Source organism: Chelonia mydas, chromosome 11 (assembly GCF_015237465.2).
Source record: "Chelonia mydas isolate rCheMyd1 chromosome 11, rCheMyd1.pri.v2, whole genome shotgun sequence".
NCBI classification, from domain to species: Eukaryota; Metazoa; Chordata; order Testudines; family Cheloniidae; genus Chelonia; species Chelonia mydas.
Genome location: NC_051251.2, coordinates 25,994,315 through 26,008,063, shown reverse-complemented (window position 1 = coordinate 26,008,063; position 13,749 = coordinate 25,994,315).

The following is a 13,749-nucleotide window of genomic DNA, read 5'->3' as shown; positions in this document are numbered from 1 at the left end:
TTCCTCAGGAGAGGTACAGGATTGGAATAGCAAAAACATGGATATTAACTGGTTAAAATGGTAGTGTTACCATTGCCAAGTGTGGAAACTTGCACTGTGTGTGTGAATTAATGTATTTTTCAAACTAGCTATCACATCCTCATTTTGTGAGTAAATTCACCTTTTAAAAACAAATAGATTTAAAAATAGGATGCACAATACAGCTGCCAACACAAAGGTACATATACACAAAATAGGATAAATAGGTGTTGGAGTCTATACATTTCAGTAGGCACTAGTAGCAACCCCTATAGGTAAAATTCTGTACTTTTTCCATTATAACTTCCTGTTTTCATATGCACAGAACTTTTTGAAATGTTTGCCTTTTTAGCTGAAATTATCTGTTTTCAGTACCTTCCCCAGTTAGTTGTTTAGGAAAGGGAGCTTTTTTTATTATTATAGCAGAGTGAAAAGTAAATTTTATCCACTGTAAAAACCCACATTTTTGCCTTCTTAGAGGCCGCAGGAAAAATGCCTAAAACCATAGCTGTTGTAAGAAGTTTTATTTCTGTGCTACAACAGAGGTGTAAACTGCTTTCATTTATCTCAGTGGTATGCTAACTCTGTTGATGACCATATAAATATTAAGCTTGTTAACTATTTGACTGTTGATCATCTTTATTAGAAAAATCCACCATAGCTGGATATCATACAAGTTCAAAATGGGGGGGGGGAAATATCTATTAAATCACATCTATTCCAGCCCCTGAAGCTAGTGGTGGACTGTTTCTCGCAGTACATTCTCCAGTGCTTTGTTCTGTATATTACACACATGCACACTGTTGCTAAGGTTCAAATTCTGTGATCTTACTCATGCAAGATTCCTGCAAACTTCAAAAAGTTTTGACTGAGTAGGGATTGCAGCATTAGGCCAGAGGTTGGTATGTTTCTTTCGATTTTGTATTTTAGAATTGTAAGTAAAGCACCTCCTTACTATGGCAACAGTCACTGTAAAATTAAATGCATATTTAGGGACTTTTTAAATGGAGATTGTATTATCTGATAGACCACTCCATGAAAACCATTACATTCTTGTGTGTGACACACACACACGGAGAATTTTTTGCATGTGCTCACACACAGAAATATTCCCACAGATATACATTAATGGCATAGATCCAATAGAATAATCTACCAGGTAAATAATAGGCATTTTAAAAGTCTTTACAATTGTGATTACACATTTCTTGCACTTACTGCCATAGGAACAAGGTGTTTTATTTACAAAATCATTTAAAACCAATTACTACTTGCATGGGGCCAACCTTGTGTGACATATTTATTACATATGCCCACACATGGTGTGTATAAATATATACAACACACACACACAGAGGTATGTATGTATTATACACACATGTAATGTAATGTTTCCCTTGGATCATCTATTATATGAAAATATCCTTTCATTTTATTTATGTTACCAATTTTTACAGTGCCTATTATGATAGGGGATTCCATTTCATTTTTTAATTTTTTTTTAAAATTGTACTGCCATAGTGGCTGTCACCAGTCTACATTTAATAAATAGCATATTAAACATTCAGAACAGCCAAAAATTAACAACCAAAACAAAACATGTAAACATAACACAGAATAAACTCACAACAAAACTAAATCAAAACAAAGAGAAATTCAGTGTTGATAAGTGCAAAGTAATGCACGCTGGAAAACATAATCCCAACTGTACATACAAAATGATGGGGTCTAAATTAGCTGTTGCCGCTCAAGAAACAGATCTTGGCATCATCATGGCTAGTTCTTTGAAAACATCTGCTCAATATACAGCAGCAGTCAAAAAAACTAACAGAATGTTAGGAATCATTAAGGAATAAATAATAAGACAGAAAACATCATAATGCCACTATTTAAATCCATGGCATGCCCATACCTGGAATACTATATGCAGTTCTGGTCGCCCCATTTCAGAAAAGATATATTAGAATTGGAAATATTAGAAAGGCAACAAAAATGATTAGAGGTATGGAAAAGCTTCCGTACAAGGAGAGATTAAAAAGACTGGGATTGTTCATTTTAGAAAAGGGATGACTAAGGGGGACTATGATAGAGGTCTATAAAATCATGAATGATGTGGAGAAAATGATTAAGGAAATATTATTTACCCCTTCACATAGCACAAGAACCTGAAATTAATAGGCAGCAGATTTAAAACAAACAAAATGAAGTACTTTTTCATGCAATGCACAGTCAAGCTGTGGAACTCATTGCCAGGGGATGTTGTGAAGGGCAAAACTATTCGTGGGTTCAAAAAAGAATTAGATAAGATCATGCAGGATAGGTCCATCAATGGCTGTTAACCAAGATGGTCAGGGATACAACCCTAGGCTCTGGGTGTCCTTAAATCTCTGACTGTCAGAAGCTGGGCCTAGAAAACAGGAGATGGATCACCTTGTTTTGTTCATTCCCTCTGAAGCACCTGGCATTGGTCACTGTCGCAAGACAGGATACTGGGCTAGATGGACCATTGGTCCAGGGACGGCCCACAACATTTTGGCACCTGAGGCGGGGAGCTCAAATGGCGCCCCCATGCCCCCTCGCTTGGGCCAAAACTTTGACAGGTCTCAATTCTGCCTTCTTCCTGTTCTACTCCTCTCATGGTACTGCTCTGCTATCCCAATAAAGGAGAACTAACAACTTAAAATGCCTTGTTCAAAAATTTTAAGTAAAACTTAACTTTCAAATGCCTGAACAGCAAATGTAACTTTTCTTGTCGGCATAGTAAACACTGGCATTTTTATCTGTTTGAATAATCAAAGTAGTGCTTTCCATGCCTTCTTGGTTACAAAGATTTGAACTGCTTCCTGCTGAAGGTACACAGTCTGGGCCAGCTCATGCTCTATTGAGATGGCTGCAAGGCTGACCAGCCTCTCCTGTGTCATTGTAGAGGGTAGATGTGTTTTTATTAACTTCAGTTTGGAGAAGCTGCGTTCTCCTCTGGCAACTGTTACAGGAAGTGTTAGAAGTATGTGCAGAGCAACAATAGCATTTGGAAAGAGGGTGGTCATTTTATTTGTGTACATATATTCCAGAACAGCCTTTGGAGTTGATCCTGCTGAAACGTATCTTGAAGGGGCTTTCAGTTCATCACCTAAATCACTCACATCAATATCATGCACGTCATCATATGTCAACACTGTCTCTAGTGCCCTGCATTGCTGGTGGAGGTCTTCTTCAGGAATAGTGCGGAGTTTTGGAATATCATACAACATCCCAAATATACTGCTGTGTTCCTTGAGCTGCATGAAACTTTCTTCAACTGACTGTATTGCACAATCTAGCACCTGGTTAAAGAATTCAACTTTGAATTGTTGTTTGGGGTCTCTTATGGGATCATCCCATGCCTCGTAATCAAACTGTCATCTTCTTCGGTGACTCTTGTATTCTTAAATGGGTGGGAAAATAGCTTCAGTGTGAAGTTCCTCTGCCAACTTCTGTGCACTCTTCAGAAGGTTTTGAAATCCCTCATATGACCGGTCAGACTGTAGGTATGACTTTGCTTTGTCCAGTTGTTCCATTGCTCCAGATGTATCAAGGCCAACACCTTGGAGTCTCTTGCTTACAACATTTATTTCAAACAGTATGTCATGCCACAACATGAAGCCACACCGAAATTTGAAGTTATGTATGTTTCTGGTGATTCCATTTCCCTCTGCCACTGTTCTCCCATGAACAGTTCCTGTCATAGCATTATCCTCCATAATGGTAACTATGGGATCATCTATCTTCCCAATTTGGTGTTTGATAGGCTTTATCACCTCCACTCGACTTTCCCATCGTGTGGCACTCAGTGGTTCAGTGTCAGAGATGATGTTCCCAGGTGTTGCTTCAAAATTTGCCATTGATGAAGAGAAAAATACATAGATGCTTTGAATTACGTTAAAAAATTCAGCAGCCTCACTAGAAGCTGATGCTGCATCACTGACCACCAAGTTCAATGAATGAGAACTGCATGGGACAAAAAAAGCTCAAGGGTTTAACTCTCGGGTCCATGTCTGCGCTCCTTTGTTCTTTCCTCTCATGTTGGCACCATTATTGTAGCCCTGACCTCTCATGTCAGCTATCACAATTCCCATATCTTTCAGCTTTTTAAGAAGCACATTTGTCATACCAGCTCCTGTAGTTTCATCAGTGTCAATAAATTCTAGAAAATGCTCTCCGACAGTCACCATTGCAGGAACATTTTCACTAGGTTCTGTTGTTGTTACAAAACGCACCAGTAAAGTCATTTGTTCCATATGGCTGATGTCAGGTGTGCAGTCCAGAATAACAGAGTAATGTCTTGCTGACTTCAGATCTGCTGCAATCTTCTGTTTGACTTTTGTTGCCAGTAAGTGTGTGATCTCGTTTTGAATGGTTTTTCCAAGGTAGTGGTGTGTGTACATTTCTTGGGTGGTGACTCTTCTTAGATGCTCCTGGAGTACAGCATCAAACTCAGCCATCAGCTCCACAATTTTAAGGAAGTTTCCATTGTTTGGCACAGTTGATCTGAAGTGCCACACAGTGCTAAGGTTTTGGGTAGCAAGCATTCTCACAATGGCAATGAGCCTTTTCAGAACATTTTCCAGTAAAGAGACTCTGATACAATCTATGGTGGCCTTTAACCTTAGTCTCATCTCAAGCTCTTTCCACTTATGGAATGCTCTCTGGTGATTTGCTGCCTTCTCATGGATTACCAGATTTCTAGCCAGATTTTTCTAGTCCTTTTCTTCCTGTAGAACCCAATGTGGCTGGAACATTAGAATGGAAGGGTTTGCAACAAAAACAGTATGCTGCATTCTGGGTTTTTGAGTACATAAGCCATGGCCTCTCCACTTTGTCACCATTAGGGATTTCATGCCAGTAATGTGTTGGATGGAAACTTCTATTTTCATTGTCTTTGGGGAACATGAAATTTTTCACTTTCTGTGGCCCATGCAGTACAATGAAGTCCCTTAGGCTACTGGTCAAGTGGGTCCACAGTCCTGGATTATCTAGAGTTAAGAAACTAAACTCAGCAGCGGCTGTTTCTTGCACCTCCACCAAACTCTTCTCTGATCTACACTTTTCTTCAGGAACGTGCATGGTTACATCCATTTGAGGTGGAGATACGGATGCTACAGGAGCTGCCAGATCATCTGCACGCTGACTAACTGGAAGATCAGGCATCTCCTCACCACTCACATCTTCACTGGGGCCGGAAGGCTCACCGTGAACATTTGTGTCTATGTATCTCAGGAGAACTCCTTCCTGCTTAGATAGAAAAGCTTCCTTTGCTTTCTTTCTTCTTCTGAATGCTGCCCCAGAGGGGTGTTTTCTTCTTTCACTCATGACTGCTGTTCTGTGCCAGCTATAGTGGCTCTCAACACTCAGTTGAAGGGGACAAATAAGCAGGCTGGTAGCAGGGCCTGAATGAGGGAAGATATCAGCGACTTAAGGGCCTAACTGGCTCCTACGACTTCAGTTGACTGCCTGTTCTCGTCAAGCGGGTTCAGGGAAACAGCAGGAAACAGGAAGCTCCCTGAGAAGCTGGTATTAATCAGTCCAGGCTCCTGGCGGTGCTAGAGAGGTACATAAGAGGCTCCTCCTCCTCTCTCTCCCTGCAGCTCCTGCTGCTTTCTGTTATTCCCTCTCACATTTTCTCCTGCCTGCCTGTTATGTGTCTTGTGCCCTCCTTCCTCCAGCACAGCACTCCACCATCTCTGTGCATCTAGAGTAGAGAGAATACATATGCACCAGCAGCAGACACAATTTTCTACACTCTGGGTCCTAGTGGCGTCACCCCCACCCCACCCAGTCTGGCACCTGAGGCAGCCGCCTCAGTTTGCCTCATGGTAAGGCTAGCCCTGCCTGCTGACAGACCCCACCAATCAGTGCCTATTCCCCCCTCCCACCACAGTGGAGGCTATGGGGGGAAAGGGGAAGGAGCGAGGGCATGAAAGGCTCAGGGGAAGGGGCAGGGGCCTTGAGGGGAAGGGGTGGAGTGGGGGCAGAGCAGGAGGTTGAGCACTGAGCACCCCCCAGCACATTGGAAAGTTAGCATCTATAGCTCCAACCCCAGAATCAGTGCCTAAGTAAGGAGCTGCATATTAACCTCTGAAGAGCCGCATGCAGCTCCGGAGCCACAGGTTGGCCACCCCTGGTTTAATGGCTAGTGTAGATGAGATAAAACCATTTTCAGCACCGTTACAGAATGCATTCTAGAAACTAATGCTGCTGAAAATGGAATTATCTTCTCTATACTATACATTAAACTGTTTTCAGTTCCAGTACAAGGGAAACCATTGCTGACAAGCTTTGTCAACAATGGGTCAAATTCCTAGTGTAGTCAGGACTTGATGACCTGATTTTGGTTAGTGTAATGCCAATGACTAGTGGAGTTGCTCCTGATTTACATCAGAGCCCTGATGTGGGACTGGGATCCTGCAGGTCCCACAGGACCCGCTCCCACTCTTATAGCACCTGATAGGTGTTTGTCTAACCTGTTCTTAAATCTCTCAAGGTAATTTGTTCCAGTGCTTAATTGCCCTTACAATTTGGAAGTCTTTCCCAATGTCTAACCTAAATCTTCCTGACTGCAGTTTAAGCCCATTACTTTTTGTCATGTCCTCAGTGGATAAGGAGAATAACCACCTTTTATGTACTTGAAGATAGTTATCATGTACCCCCTCAGTCTTCTCTAGATTAAACAAACCCAGTTTTTTCAAACTTTCCTCAGAGGTGATGTTTTCTAGACCTTTAATAATTTTTGTTGCACTCCTCTGGGCTTTCTCCAAGTTGTACATATGTTTCACAAAGTGTGGTGTCCAGAACTGGACACAACACTCCAGCTGAGGCCTTATCAGTGTTGAGCAGAGTAAAAGAATTACCTCTTGTGTCTTGCTTACAACACTCCTGCTAATACAGTCCCAGAATGATGTTCACTTATTTTGCAACAGTATTACATTGTTGACTCATTTAGTTTGTGATCCTTTTCTGCAGTCCTCCTTCTAGGCAGTCATTCCCAGCTTGTATTTGTGCAACTGATTATTCCTTCCTAAGTGTAGTATTATGCATTTGTCCTTATTAAATTTCATCCTATTTATTTCAGACCAGTTCTCCAGTTTGTCAAGATCATTTTGAATTCTAATCCTGTCCTCCAAAGCATTTGCAACCCCTCCCAGCTTTGGTATTGTCTGCAGGTTTTATAAGTGTACTTTCTATGCCATTATCCAAATCATTTATGAAGATACAGAATAGAACTGGCCCCAGGACGGATCCCTGAGGGACCCCACTCGATATTACCTTCCAGCTTGACTGTGAACCTTTGATAACTACTCTGAGTACACTTTTCCAACCAGTTGTGTATCCATCTTATCGTAGGTTCATCTGGGCTATTTTTCCCTAGTGTGATGATGAGAAAGTAATGTGAAACAGTAGAAAAAGTCTTACTGAAGTTGAAATATATCACATCTATTGCTTCCCCCCATCCAAAGGCTTGTTATCCTGTTAAAGGAGGATATTAGGTTGGTTTGACGTGATTTATTCATGACAAATCCATGATGATGTTACTTATCACCTTATTATCTTCTAGGTGTTTACAAACTGATCATTTGCTCCATTATCTTTCTGGGTACTGAAGTTAAGATGACTTGTCTTTAATTCCCTGGGTTACCCTTATTCCCCATTTTATAGCTAGGTACTATATTTGCCCTTTTCTAGTTCTCTGAGATCTCTCCCATACTTAGTGAGTTCTCAAAGATAATTGCTAATGGCTCAGAGATCTCTTCAGCCAGTTCCTTAAGTATTCTACGATGTATTTTGTCAGGTCCTGCTGAGTTGAAGTCATCTAACTTGTCCTTTCCCTATTTTAGCCTCAGATCCTACCCTATTTACACTCATGTTCACTATGTTAGTTGTCCAATCATTGCTAATATTTTTAATGAAAACAAATAAAAAAAGCATTTAACATTTTGCCCATTGCTTCATTTTCTGTTAATGTCTTTCCCTCCTCATTGAGTAATGGGCCTACTTTATACTTGGTCTTCCTCTTGCATCTAATGTATATGTAAGATGTTTTCTTGTTATCTTTTATGTCCCTAGCTAGTTAAATCTTATTTTTTCCTTGGCCTTTCTAATTTTGTCTCTACATGCTTGTGGGGTTTTTTATATTAATCCTTTATAATGTGACCTAGTTTCCACTTTTTGTAGGACTCTTTTTTGAATTTCAAGTCATTGAAGCCTCCTGTGTAAGCCAGGGTGTTCTCTTTCCTTTCTTCTTATCTTTCCTATGGATTGGGATAGTTTGCTTTTGTGCTCTTAATAATGTCTAACTCTCCTGAACTCTTTTTTCCCTTAGACTTGCTTCCCACAGGATCTTACTTACCAGTTTTCTGAGTTTGCTCAAGTCTGCCTTCTTGAAGTGCATTGTCTTTATTATGCTCCTACCATTCCTTAGAATAATGAAGTCTATCATTTCATGATCACTTTCATCCAAGCTGCCTTCCATCTTCAAATTCACAAACAGTTTCTCCCTAAATGAGAACAGCCTCTTCCCTAGTCACTTTCTCCTTCTTCTGTAATAAAAAAAGTTGTCTCCAATGCATTCTAAGTACTTGTTGAATAATCTGTGCCCTGTTATCTTATTGTCCCAACAGTTGTCTGGGTAGTTGAAGTCCTCTATCATCACCAAAGTCCTCATCCACTTCTTCCTTGTTAGGTGGTCTACAGTGGACTTGACCATGACACCACCCTTATTTTTTACCCCTTTAATCCTTACCCACAGAGACTTTCAGCAAGTCCATCTGCCACTTCTATCTCAACTTCAGTGCAAGTTTATATATCTTTGATATACAAGACAACAGCTCCTCCTTTTTTCCCGTCCTGTCCTTCTTGAACAAGCTATACCCTTCCATACCAATATTCTAGTCATACGAATTATCTCACCTAGTCTCTGGATGCCAGTTATGTCATAATTTTGATTATCCACTAATATTTCTAGTTCTTCCTGTTTATTCCCAATACATCTTGCATCAGTATACAGACATCTAAGATGTTCATTAGATTCCCTCCCTGTATTCCTTCTTGTCTCTCCTTTGTCCCTGCTGTGATTGCCCATGTTGCCTCCAGATTGTGACCCTTCACCCAGGGCTCCATGTTCTGGACTTACGTGTGGGCTTTTATCTCCTGCCCCCATCGAATCTTAAAGTCCATCTCTCTAGCTTAGCCATGCTGTATTCAAAGATACTCTGTTCCTTCTTTGATAGGTGGACCGCATCTCTTCTCAGAACAGCATGCCAAGATCGAAGAAGCCAACGCTCTCCTGGCAACTCTATCCATGCCGCCATATGTTCACTTCCAGGATGTGTCTGTCTCCAATTGGCCCCTACCCTTGACCAGAAGGAGCAGTCAGACTGCTGCCTGAGACCCCAGCTCCCTCACCCCACACTCCCAGATCCCTGTAGTCACTTCTGATTTTATACCCTGCAGTATCATTAGGACTCACATAGATGAGCAGCATGGGGTAGTAGTCAGAGGGCCTTGGCAATCATCATAGTATCTGAATGCTTCCGATGAGGTAAAATGAGAACCGTGATTTTTTTGTCTTTTCCTGCTTCCTTTCTATCAAGAAATAGACATCTCATACATTTCCATGACATTCTTTGTCTTCAGTTAACACAAATGAAACGAGAGATGTTGATAACCTTATTCCCTTTGTATGTGTTTTCCCTTTTTTTCACTGCTTAAACTTAGAAAAACAAGCAAAATTAGAGTAGTATATTCACACTTCAACGTGGCTCTGGGTCCTAAACTCATTGCACTGTGCCTATGTATTGCAGGCAATGCCTTTTTTTAAAAACCAGGGGCCCTTTACGATACTGGGTTATTTTATGTACTCTGAGAGCTGCTGTGCACAGGCAGAAGGCATGAGCTGAAGAAAGTTTCAACTCTAACTTAGAACTTATTCTTGCTTTTTTAACTTGAAGCCAGATCCTTAAATTATTTTATTATTTATTCATCTCTCTCTCTTTCTCTCTCTCTCTCTCTCTCTGAAATATTATAGATTTTGATAGAACCCAGATGATCAAGTACAAACTGTTTGTACTTGACCCTCAGAAAAAAGAACTGACTTCAGAAAGGCAAAATCAAAGAAATAATGTCTCCGGCAAAAATATTTGTTCAATAGTTGAATTGTCCTTACATGTTCCTTTGTAATTGATGTGATAAATATACATAACTACATATGGGGCAAATCCTAAAGTACTTACTTAGGTTTCACTCAGTCCTTATATCAATCAAGATTTGCTTGAGTAAGAATGGAGTGAACACTGAGTGAGGACCTGAGCATATGGCTCACAGTACATCTATGGATATTCATGTTTTCCTCTCAATAGGATTTATTTTTCTAATTTCTGTTTCTGAGACCATTTAGTCCATATGACCAAACCCACCCATTTTATCATTTATATAGTTAACGTTGTGGAAGATTGAGTTAATTTATAAAAGGCAGGGGGATTTAAAGGATGTTGTTATGGATGCTAGGGAAAGGCATGCAGCAATGCCTAGATAGATATCGTTTGGGATGCTTATCGGCTTTAACTCAGAATGTCCTTGTTTTGGTGTCTAATCCTTAATGTTATTTAAACATTATTTGAGTTAAATGACATTCTTACCAGAAACAGGAAAAAAAAAAAAAACACATTACAGAAAACCCACCAAGCAAGCACACCAACAGGTTCTGATCCAGCCTTTAAGTAGCACTAACATCTTCCACCTCATCACCCTAACCCTAGACTTCTAGCAAGACATTGATGCAAATTTTCCAAATATGTACATGGAGAATTATCTCAGAGTACAATATTCCATCATGACCCAACTGTGAACATTTAGTATTCTCTTATTTTACATTTTTATCTGCATGTTTGTGATCTTGTAAATAGACATTGGTTTGAAATATAAAAAAAATGCATGAACAGTATAAAGAAATTCATAGGGACATCGGTTGAAAGAATCCTAAACGTTCTCTAAACAAGGTATGCTGCAATTCATTTTTTTAGGTGTGTTTACATAATTCAATTGTATCATATTCAAATAGCTGTTAAATGGATGTTAAGTATGCTAATAATTTAATTATGATAGGAGCACACAGAAAACAATATAAAGAGACAAGAAGCTTGTAAGAATCAGCTTTAAACCTGGATCTCCCACACTGGAATAACATATATTTCTCACATGCTAAGCAAACGCTGCTCAAGTAGGTGAAGAAATGTGATTATGAGGGTGTGATGATGGTTGTTTGTTCATAAAACAATCTCCAGATTCACAGATACAGATATATGTCATATATTCAGGGAGCCTCTCTTAGTGGGGGTAGAAAGCTACTCATGTTACAGTTTTTTGATCGTACATTTGAAGTGGCGCTTCGCTGGAAGGTTGCAGAAGCGTAGACACAAAACAAGCGCAGTATCTTCAGCACAAGGACAAGTGCTGAGCATTCTAGGGGATCAATGAATGGACTTGGAGTCTTTTTAAAGCCTATGAAGTCCTTCTTTCTCCCTCTGCCTGAAAACTCTCATTGAAGTGAATGGAACCTCTGTCCTATGCATTTCAATGGGGGTTTTGTCAGGGGAAAAAAAGCTTGATCAAAGTAGATACTAAGCATGCTTAGTGTCTAATGTTCACAGTTAAATATATCCGCTGTTCCAAACCATTTCTATTTCAATTATGCAAAGAGTTTAGGTAACTAACTCTCTGCACATTTTCCTCTTTTGAATTAAGCCCCTGTTTTTGAAAGTTAACCAGAAACCATCAGAAATCTACCACGGAGTAGTTTATATGTAGCTTATCAGATTTAAACCAATAACCAAAAAACAGAAAGCCCTCTAGGCTGAAAACTTCTAAGTTAAATGCTGAACCCAATGGCAATAGGCACAACATAAATCTATGAAATAATTGTGGAAATATCCAATACCAAAATTAGAGCATGAAGATCATATGATGAAAAATAAGCAATATTCAGTAATTTTACACCAAACCATGTATTTCAAGAATTACTTTTTAAATTAAAAGAGGAAATAAGCTTTTTGAGTGTGAGCCAAAATCCAAGGTGTTATTCATAGGGGTTCCCAATCCCACTGAATGATGTAGGTACAACTGTTTTCCCTCTACACATGTGTATGGGGTCGTCATCAACCGGCAAGCTTACCCTACTACGGTTATATTATACCACTCTAAAACCAAACCAACAGTAGTACAATTTTAACTCAGGGGTGAGTTTGCCTTTTCCTTATACTACCATAAAAGTGTGTCTGCATGGAATAAAACTACTGCAGCCTGTTCCCTTCAGTGGCCTTTTTTGCACACCATATATAAAGTAAATGGAGAGCTCAGCAACATCTGTGGTTAAGGTTGCAAAACCTTTTTCATTTTGAAAGGAGCATTTTCAGATGCTTATAACATTGTCAGACTTCGAGCTTACAGGCTGAAATTTATTCGTCGCAATCTGGGAGTGAATCTATTTATCAATATGGTATGTGGAATATAAAGCAAAAATATTAGGTGTTTTAAAGAATTCAGCACGCATGCATAAGGAAGTTGAGTTGAATTGTATTTGTAACATATAAGGGAGTATAAAATACGACCTGGTGATGATGTATCTGGAAGCAGGCAAGGTTTTAAAGGACTCTTCCTTCCTCCCATATGGTATGCAATAATGAGTATATTCATAGAATATTCACTTTAAATATGATTAAAATTAGGACTATACATAAAACTCCATGCTTCAGGGCATAAGCCAACCAACAGCTGTAAACATTGCAAAATTAAAGTTAAGTCAAGAATATTTTGGATCTGTTACGGAGCATAATGTTAGATTGTGGTTTTAGGATTTGGTGACTCTGCTGGACCTTTTGTGGTTTTTTATGTAAAACTTGCTAGGAGACTGCAGGGATGCATCACATGGCCCAGTCTCACGACCATGTGAGTAACTTTACAGTCTCACTGAAGTCGAGTGGATGGATCAGTTACATGTATGTTTGAAGGATTGTCCAACAGAGTATAAGCAGTGGCTTTTTCTGTGTCATTAAGTAGGGACACATTGTTATGTCGATACCAAGTATTACATTTTAGATCCCTAAATTGCCTCCCTCTCTCTGTGGTTAAACCCCAGACTAGATTTTGTCTTTTGCTTTTTTAAAAGCCGACTAACCAAACAAACCAACCCACCCACAACCCTTGGTGTACTCGAGTTGTGCGATCACACTTCCTGGGCTACATTACTCTCTTCCCCGCCATTATGAGTCACACTGGAGCTTTTTCTACCATGAGGGATGCACAACTCAGATAAGTATCACAATTTAACATGCTTAGCTCCACAAAGAAAAAAAGGGTAACTGTTACAATTAATTGACTTGCAGAGGAAAAGCTAATCACCACGATCAGAGCTAAGTGGCAACCGTTGTACTTGGGGCATCAATTCCACTCAGACTGACCAGGTGGAGCTACCTGGGAACTGAGGTTCTTGGAGGAAGGATGCAGAGTGCCCTTGGCTCCCTTGCAGGGTAAGGCTCTGATTGCAAAGTATATTTTAATTATATGTTACTATTAAATTATATTCATTGTTACAGAGAAAGGATTTTTTCATATTTAATAAAGTTAATTAAATCTGGGCAGATTGTTTATTTGAATAGTATTCTATTTTAGAGGTAAGTGAAATAGAGTATATGGGAACTGTGG